Consider the following 10,506-nt stretch of genomic DNA (forward strand, 5'->3'; position numbering starts at 1 on the left):
TAAGAAAGCATACTTCAAATGAGATGGAAGGGGCTTCAGTTCACTTTTTGTCTCAAGATGAGGTTCCTTTTCATCAAGCTCATGGGACTCGTTCTTGACAACTTCCTCATGTTCATCCTCTTGGTCATCCGTCTCCTCAACAATGGGGTAGCACAACTTGTCATGGTCTTCTTCTTGCACTTCTGCTACCACTTCATCAATCACATCACATCGGAGCACGGAATGTTCTTCGGGAGGATGTTTCATGGCTTCCTCTAAATTGAACTTGATAATCTTGTCTCCAACCCCAAAGGAATATATACTGGTGAAGGCATCTAACTTGAATTTGGAGGTTTTGAGGAAGGGTCTACCAAGTAGAATGGAGGATGAACTTCTATTTTCTGCTGGAGGCATTTCAAGGAGGTAAAGTCAACCAGAAAAACCAAATCCTTAATTGCCACGAGTACATCTTCCGCTATCCCATCACTGTGATCACACTTTTATCGGCTAAAGCAAACCTGCCGCCGACTTCTTCAATGGAGCTAAATTCAACCGCACATTGATAGAAAGTGGCATGATGCTTACACAAGCTCCCAAGTCACACATACAATCATGAAAAGTGTGTTCACTAATACGACAAGACACTAAGCACGGCCCAGGGTCACCACATTTTCTTGGAATAGGTTCCATCAAAGAAGAAATTGAACTACCCAAGGATAATGTCTCTAATTTTCCTATCCTATCCTTCTGTGTGCACAAGTCTTTCAAAAATTTTGCATACTTTGGAATTTATTGAATAGCATCAAGGAGTGGTATGGTTACCTCAACCTTTTTGAACACTTGAAGCATGTTCAAATCAAATTCCGGTGTTTTCTTCGCCTTCTTCACCATGGAAGGGAATGGGATAGGAATGGACTCATCCACTATAGCTTTCCTCTTGGGTTCCTTGAGGTTAACTCCATCTTTCTCATGCCTTTTGTCTACCACCTCTTCTTCATGTGGAGCTTCAATAACTACCACTTCCTCCTGAATTTCTCCCATGACCCTTGGAGGTATCTCCTTAATGTAGTCCCCGACCGTAGAGTGATGGCGTTGAGACCGCCTCTTGGGTTTGGTTGGGGTTGGGATGGAAGGTTAGAGGAACTTGAGGGTTGGTTGGTGTTGTTATTGGAGGTTGGCGATTGGCTTGACATGTTCATCTTTGAAAGCATGTTGGTGAGGTTGGCCAATTGAGTATTCAAGGCCTCGAATTGAGCCTTGTTGCTCTCATATCATTTTTCTATGGCGGCTCTAAGCTCATCAACTTGATTGTTGAAAGATGGAGGAGGTTGGTTTTGGTTTTGTTGTCTATGGTGTGGTGCTTGGTACTTGGTGTAGTTGTTTTGGTTTTGGTTGGAATGGCCTTGGTGGGCTTGGTAGTTGGTGTTGTTATGGTGGTATTGGGATGAAGATTGGTTGTTGTTGTGATGAGAAGGAGAGTTGTTCCACCTTTGGTTTTGATTGCTTCCTTGTGCATTATCCCTCCACCCTTGATGTTGATTACCACCTTTATGGTAATTGTTTTGACCTTGAGGAGGGTAGGGTGGACGGTTATTGTAATTCACATTGGCCACCATAAGAGATGTTCCTCTTGAATTTGATGGCATTGGTCGGTGTAATGTGTGGTGCTAGAGCACAAACCACAAATTCTAGGAGGGCCTTCAAGTTGAGCAACTGAATATGGGGCTTGGACGGCTTGGATTGAGTAGTATTCCTTTTGATCCCTTTGGATTTGCGTAAGGATGGTGGTCATATCCCCAAGTGCTTTGGTTAGACTTGTTTCGGAAGGGAATGGTTCTACCACACCCTTGAGAGGATTACTTCTCACCCTTGTGTGTTGTGTAGCTTTGGCAACATCCTTTATCAAATTCCAAGCTTCTCCCTCGTCTTATTTTTCGAAAGGATCCGCCACTAGAAGCGGTCAGCAATCTTCTATCTTCCGCACAAAGATCTCCGGTAAAGTAGCTAATGAGCAAGTGAGTGGTCATTCGGTGGTGTGGACATGACTCTAATAGCCTCTTGAACCGAGACCAATACTCGTACAAACTCTCTTGGTCTCTTTGCATTATACCCGAAATCTCTTTCCGAATGTAGTCGGTCTTCTCTGGTGGGAAGAATTATCAAGAAACTCTCTTCTTAAGAAATCCCAATTAGTCACAATCTCATCTGGTAGCAAATAGAACCATGTTTTTGCTTGTGCTTCAAGAGAGAAAGGAAGGCAAAAACCATGATAGCTACCTCATCGGCTCCATGCCTTCGAGCCGTAGAACAAGCAACTTGAAAATCCTTCAAATGTCGGATGGGGTCTTGACCCGGCAACCCATGATACATAGGAAGTAGATTTATCAAGCTACTATTCAACTCAAAGTTTGGATCAAGGTTAGGATACCTTGCTTGCAACGGTTGAAGTATGATATCCGGAGCTCCTTGCTCATGCAAAGTGATCCGGTGTGGCTTCGCCATGTGTGGCTCACCTGTATGGTGCAAAGATGTATTAGTAGTGCCAACAGAAGAATAGGAAGTAGCGGACTCCAAGTCACTCTCGGTGACGTCTAGTGATTCGGTATTTTCCTCAAGAGAGGCCGAAGTACTAGGCGTATAGTCCAACCGCCGTCTAGTTTGCCGAGTGTGTAACAAAGTTCTTTCAATCTCGGGATCAAAATTGGCTAAGCTAGAATTCGGTTGAGACCGAGTCATCAAACTTGAAAGTCATAGCACAAATGCAAAAGAAATCTAAACTATAGCTAAGTATTGAAAGAAGTAAAATATCTACAATATTCACATATTCACATAACCAATATCAAGGCATACGTTGCAACCATTCCCCAGCAACGGTGCCAAAAATTTGACACGTGTTTCCCCCAAGGGTGTATTGGTAAAGATTTTCTTCAATAAGATCGTGTTGCAAGTATAGCTCTACCAACAACAATCCTCGGGTGTCAAATTTAGAAGAGGGATTTGGTTGTCACAAGTTCAACCCCAATAGAAATAACCGAAGTATTCAAATCTCGGGTCGTCTCACAAGGAATGGGCAAACATGTGCTTCAACATTGGTTAGAAATCTGGGGTTGTGAGTTATGAGCATGAAAATAAATGGGAATCTTAACAAGCAGGTAATCTTAAATTGCAACAAATTAATTCAATTAACTAAGCGAAACATGAGCAATTCCAATGAACAAGTAACATTCCACTTAATTCTATTATAAACCAAACAAGTAACTATAACTAAGGCAAATAGTTGAGAAATTTGGTTTTTAAATATGAATAATAAAAGCAAATCTTGGCTAGGCAAAGGAATTAGGGCCACCATCCTTGTCTAACAACCATATCTTAACAATTATGAGAAACCAAGCTCATTAAGTCTACTTTCAAAAGTCTTAAGTACATAATATCTACCCCTAGACTTGAAGTACGTCAAATGGCTTTGATCACATCAACCCATAAGTCCCAACCTACCTACTAATTAGATTAGTAGTGGGTTGGCGTCAACGAGTATCAAATTGACCACCAAGGGCTCTCAAATCATCAAATCTATTAGACCCAATGACTCAAGTTTACCCAATTTCCTTGATCTAGGCCAAGAGTAAAGAAGACTACTCCATAATCAAAGTAAACAATTAATCAAACACATGGTAAGCATTAACAAAAGACATGTTCAAAATATCAATTAAATTGAAATCTACAAGTACCCACTAACAATTATCAACATACAATCATCCAAACAACAAAGCTAAACATAGAAATCATCAATGTAACATCAACAAGTCAAGATTCACAACATTCATGAAATGGGTATAAAATGACAATTAACAAGGATGCATAAAACTATCACTAGATATAAGCAAAATTGTAACAAGGAATTCAAATTGAACAATTAAAACTAGTAATTAACAAGATTCAATTCACAATCCAACAAGGGAAGATCAAATTAAAACTAGATCTAGAAAGGAACAAGAGTTTCTCTCTCTAGAATGTCCAAAGAACCTAAAACTAGATAAAATTGTGTCTTAGTCTAAAAATGATTGATCTCCCTTTTTCCCCTAGCATCCTTGGATCTTTTCCATGCAGAAACAGCTTGAAATTGGGCCTGATGAGCCTCAGAAATCGCCAGGCACGATTTCCTTTAATGAGGTCACGTGCAGCTTCCCACGCGTGCGCGCCATGCGTGCGTGCACGCCGATTGCTTTTGCGATCCACGCGTGCACGCCAAGTGCATGTGCACGTCGATAGGAATCTTCTGATCTGCGTGGATGCGTCCATCCTTGCGCGCCGCTTCCAGCCAACCTCATCCACGCGTGCGCGTAGAGTGCGCGGGCGCGCCGATGCTGCTTCTCCCAAGATTTCAATTCTTCATGTTCCTCCCTTTTTGTACATGCTTTCTCCCTCTCTTCTAAGTCATTCCTACCCTATAATTCCTGAAATTACTCAACAAATACATCACGGCATCGAATGGCAATAGAAGAGGATTAAAATATGGCAATTTTAAGGCAAAATAAGTACGTTTTCCATCATGGAGCAATATTGGGAAGTGAACACAAAACTATGCATTTCTTGCGAATAAGTGTGAGAAATATTGATAAAATCTCCCAAAATAAGCACAAGATAAACCTCAAAATCGGGGTTTATCAGACCTACCTAATCCAAATAAGATTTTTATCTCTGCAATCTCTTTTTGGAATGCGAAATGGTGCCTGATCCCCACAATGATCTTTTTTTACTTTTAGTTCCACCCTAAGTTGTTATATTTTACTTTTACACTTTTTTCCAAAAATTTTCTCCCCTTTAAAATGCTCTGTCAAGTTTAAGAGGTTCTATTTTCAAGTTTAGCTTTTAGAAAAAATATATATTTGAAGTATTTATTTTGTAGATTTTGAAAAGAAGAATGTAAATTATGTAGCATCATCCATTCCTGTTTAGCTAGCATGGACAAGTTAAAAGCTTTTAGATTCTTAAAATACAGTCCTTCATAGTTTTTATCTCTACTCATATTGTTCAAACTAATCCATTGCATCATTTTCTCAATATATTTTTTCCATCGAAATTGAGTTATCAATCTATGTAGTTCATCAAGGAGAGAATTCGGTAGCCTAAACTAACTTAGGGTATAAAATGGGATTGTTGAGCCTATCATGTTTATTAGCACCTATCTACCACTTGTTGATAGGAAAGCTCTTTTCTAACAAGCCAGTTTTTTCACTAACCTTATCCTTTACAAAGGAAAACTTTCTTTTCTAGATTAGTGGACTATAGAAGGCAACCCCAAATACCTATCTTAAGCCTCTATATTTGAAACCCCTAGAGTATTAGCCAGCTCTATCAGAATCTGTTAAGGAGTGTTTTCACTGAAAGCATTCAATTTTATCATCTATCCACTCATAGCACTATAATGCTCTAGGATTTGTTTTAAATTATCATAATTTAATTTAGTAAGCTTACAAAAAAGTAAAAAATTATCTACAAATATTAGATAATTAATAGTTGGACATCTACTATTAAATTAAAGTCCATAAAATAAGTTATTCTATTCTCCTTTGTAGAATAGGTAGGACAAACTCCTTGCACAAATAAAAATAGGTATGGGAAGAAAGAATCTCTTTAACAGAGCCCTCTACATGGTATAAAAAAAATCAATTGGTGAACCTTCCACAACAACAGAATAAGAAATTATAAACATAAATTCTTTTATCAACCTAATTCATTTAAAGCAGAAGCCCAATTTCTCCATAACAAACCACACAAAGCTCTATTCCGCTTTATCATATGCCTTGCTCATTTAGAACCATATTCTCACCCATATAATTTTTATTTTTTAGATAATACAGACATTCATGGACTACTAGAATATTATTACTTATTAATCTTTCACTAATAGATAAACTCTAATTACCACTAATAAGCATACTCATAAGGGGTTAAAGTCTAAGAATAAATATCTTAAAAATAATTTTCTAAAAAATAGTGCTAATACTGATTAGTTGAACCTGGTGCATAGAAAAAGCAATCACCTTAGGGATTAAACATATTTCGATATGACTAAAACCCTTATAGTCTATTCGAAAATTTTTAATGATATGAAATTAAATTGAACAACAGTGTTTGAAATGAATTAGTAACACTATATAATTGAATTGAATTATAGTATTTATAATGTTTATCAAATAAATTAAATTTTTATAGTAGACAATTTTTATCATATTTTTTCCTAAAACTAAAAAAAAGAACAACATATTCTTCTACAGTCAAAAATTTTCTGATTTCAAAAAGTATCGTGCAGATTTTTCTTCCTTTAAAAAAATCTATTTTCTATTTATTTTTCTTAAAAAAATAAATTTTGTTCAACTCCTCAATTATCATAAACAAAAAGAGAGAAAAATAGCAAATTGGGGTGAGTAAGAAATTTTGTCATACAATCCGAAAGCAGGAATGTTAAAAATGCCAACGGCGAAGGTGAGAGACAGCTTTCAATCTCTAACAATGGCGGGCCAAAAAATAAGAATCACAATGCTAGACAACAAAGAAAGAAGGTAGGGACACACCAGAGGAAAGATAGGGAGGCATTTGAGTTGGCAGTGAAGAAAGGGAGGCTAGGTTGATGGCGACAACATCACGGCATCGAAGATGGGAGAGGTGAAGAATGAGGAGTGGGAGGCATGGAAAGAGTGACCGTGTAAGAGAAAGTGAGTGAAGGAGCTAAACAAGTAATTAGGTTATAAAATTTTTTAGACATTTTATAATTTTTAAGTGAAATTCCAATAGAATAGTATTCTAAATTAAACCTATTTGGGTGGAAATTGATTTTGGAAGAAAATGATGGAATTAAATTGAATTCTATAAATCTCATTAAATTAATAAATAATTAGCTAATAAATTAATTATTATTCAAAAAAATTGAGAAATTAAATTTTATAGTTTAGAAGAGTAGAAATATTTAAAATATAAATTTTAACATTAATTTTAAAAACTTTGGTCCAAAATTGAGCCAACGGGCCAAACCGATTGGACCGGACCCAAACCAGGCCCAAGGCTCCATATATAGAAGCCAAATCAGCCTTCTTCTTCCCCTTCATTCAGCCAAACAGGCTGAGGAAGAGAAGTGTTGCTTCAAATCCAAACTTCCATTTCACTTCCAACTTCAATTTTACATAACTTTCAATTCGGAGTTCTGATTGACGAGTCGTTTATTATCACACGTTTATCTCGGAGTCCTCTTCGATTCTATCCAAACAAAGTGGTAAGAAAATTTGTATTTTCTGCCCAGTTTCTTCTTTCCTTCTGAATTTGCATTTAATTATGAGTATTGAGTGATTTTAATATTTTTCGTGTTTTAGATGCAATCTAGCCTTGGATAATTTTTGGGTTTTACCCCAATCATCAATGGGTAAGGTAAGAAAATTCTAAACCCTTGTGGTTTGTCCAATTTTGTATATTCTAGTGCTAATTTAGTAAATTGTATGAACTAGCTTGAGTTTATATTGAATTGGAGTTGAATTGTCAAATCGGAGCACTTGGGACGAAGCTTTGGGGGCTGAGAATCCAATTGGTGAGGACATGGAGAAGTGGAAGCTTGAGGAATGGAAGAATTTGAGGTGTTCCGAGTTTAAGGAGGAATTGGCCAAGGTAGGATTTTGGTTTCTCGTAGATAATATGTAATGTAACGTGAAAATGTAGGCTAGTTGACCATAGGATAGATTGAATTATGTAAACTTGTTAAGGATTCTTGGTGAAATTATTGAGTCTAGTATGAGAATGTGTTAATTATTAATGATTGTGAGGATGATTATGAGCTGTGATAAGGATATATATAATAACACAATTCATTATTCATATATATATATATATATATATATATATATATATATATATATATATATATATATATATATATATATATATTATTTTGATTATGAATTGTTTTGGTTGGAATTGCTAAAATTTGATATGGTATATTGTGGAAGAGATGGAAAGGATATGTTTATGGTTTGAATACAGTTAGTGTTGTTTTGGGATTTGAAACATTGGTTTTGAAGTGAGGTTTTGATAAAAATAGAGGTTTGGAAATTTATGGTAAAACTAAATTTTTGACCAACTTCGGCGGACCATAACTTGGCTTTCGGACCCTCAAATGTTATAAAACTTATCTTGAATAAAAAATGGGTCCATGAAGTTTATAGCGTTTGAAGAACGGATTAAAAACAATTTTTAACGAAAAAATTATGCGCATTCGAAGTTGACGATGAAAATTTGATTTTTCTAACTTAACAGCTTTTTTGAAATTTCTAATACAGGCGCATAGGCAGACATGCACATGACGCAGACCCTGGGATCTGCCCAAACGTCCCACGTACGCAGACATGTGCGTCCATACACGGAATGGGACAAATAATAGGCTCACGTACGCGAGCAATGCTACACGACGTGGGGATGTTTCCCTGCCAAAGGGCTCGTGTACACGGACAAGGGGTGCGTACGCGAGATAGTCAAATTTCATACTTCCGCGTACGTAGACATGGCATGTGTACGCGGAATCCTTATTTTCTGAAAAGTGTGTTTTTAAGTTTTAAACCATTCTTCTAGCTTTCCAAACCTCTGTAACTACCGTTTAAGTTTCCTACCTAGTATTTAGGTTTTTGGGATGAGCAAGAGTTTACTGGTAAATTAAAAAGGGTTGTTTTTGTTTTGTACTTAGATTTGGAGGCTTAAGGTTACAGAGTACTGTGGGTAGGTTAATTTGAGTAGTTTCGTGTAGTGTTTTGAGTTGATTAAAGAGAAGATATCGGAGTATTAGTGGAGATAAGAATAAGGAACTATATGTTAATCATAAATATAATACTGGGCATGTTTGATTTATAAATGTGACCGTTTGATCTCGAGCACTCTTTTTCGAAAGTGCAACCCCAGTGAGATGGTGGAAGGTAAGGATCCCTTTCTTTGTTCCTCCTGGTATTATAAAATCTCCTCCAGTGAGATGGAGGGAGGTTAGGATCTCTCCTTTATTCCTCCTTGACATATGAGAACGTACCTCCTAGGTAGACGCAAGGGTTGTGGCTCGCCTCACTTGCTCCAGGTTGGTTAGTTGAGGCTGATGCCTGAGCATTTTATACCCTTTTTCTTATCATTTTTCAGTTATTTTTGTTAGATCTTATTTAGTTTTACTTAATTTTAGTGCAAAAATCCTATTTGATTGCTACTTTGAGTTGTTCTAGTATTTTTATGATTTCAGGTGAAATTCGAAGCAATTTGGCGGAGTTTGGAGCTAAAAAGGAAAAAAGCTGGCAGCACCCTCCCTGGGCTCTAAACACCCAACTGGCATTTAGCGCCAGCAAGGGATCATAACCAGAAGCGCACGACTCCCCTTAGGGCACTAAACGCCAAATTGGTGTTTAACACCAGCAGCTGACCGAATTTACCCTCTCTTTGGCACCTCAAGTGGATTTAGCATTTATTAGCTATATTTTATTTTTTTTTTGTAATTTTTATTTAAAAACAATACTTTTTAGTTTTTGGATTTATTATTTTAATTTACTTTGCAGATTAAATTAGGTTAGGATAAAAGGAAAAAGATCTTCTGTACTCGGATCTTCTTCCTCCCGCACTTCTCAAAACCCTATTTTTTCTCTGTAAGTTATGAGCAACTAAACCTCTTGGCTAAGGTTAGGAGCTCTGTTTATTTCTATGGATTAGAACTATTATTCTTCTATTTTAATTAATTTTTGATTCAATTCTAAGGATTGTTTTCATTCTTAATCTTATGAATTTGGGTGGAACGAAAGTATGACCCTTATTCTACATGAGTTCTTGTGATTCTCGAGAGAGTTATCTCGCTTGAACTACAGCTTGAAAACAAATTCCTCCTAAATTGCTAATTACATTAACTAATTGGGATATGTGACATATAATCTTGTTAGCTTTAGGTAATTAGGATTTTTGTGGCCATAAACTAGTTTTTGAACTTAACCCTCTAATCGAAATTAAGTGACCACAAGAGTGGCGGTTAATGAAGGTTAGAGGAGGCTAAATCACTAAGAGATTAGGGTTTAGATATTTATAGTTTACCATAGAATGAATCATACATTGTTAAAATAGTTGGTAAGAACATTTAATCCGGAAAGATAAACATCTCCGAAACCTTAACTATTTTCTAATATTGTTTTTACACCAATCCTTATTTGCTTTATTTACTTGTTTACTTATTGCCTCATGCAAATTGACTGACCGAACCCCTTTTCTATTTGCCTAACTATTGCCTCGTGGGATCGACCCTCACTCACCTGAGGTATTACTTGGATGACCCGGTGCAGTTGCCGGTTAAGCTGTGCAAAATCTCTTTTCGTGCACCAGAGGCTCCCCGGGTAGATGCAAGGGTGTGGTTCGCCCCACTTGCTCCAGGTTGAGGTGATTGTGAGCTTCCTGAGTAGATGTATTGATCGCCCCACTTGCTCCAGGATGGTATTAATGATTGATCTTAGTCTCCCTGGGTAAACACAGTGA

Source organism: Arachis hypogaea, chromosome 19 (assembly GCF_003086295.3).
Source record: "Arachis hypogaea cultivar Tifrunner chromosome 19, arahy.Tifrunner.gnm2.J5K5, whole genome shotgun sequence".
Lineage (NCBI taxonomy): Eukaryota > Viridiplantae > Streptophyta > Magnoliopsida > Fabales > Fabaceae > Arachis > Arachis hypogaea.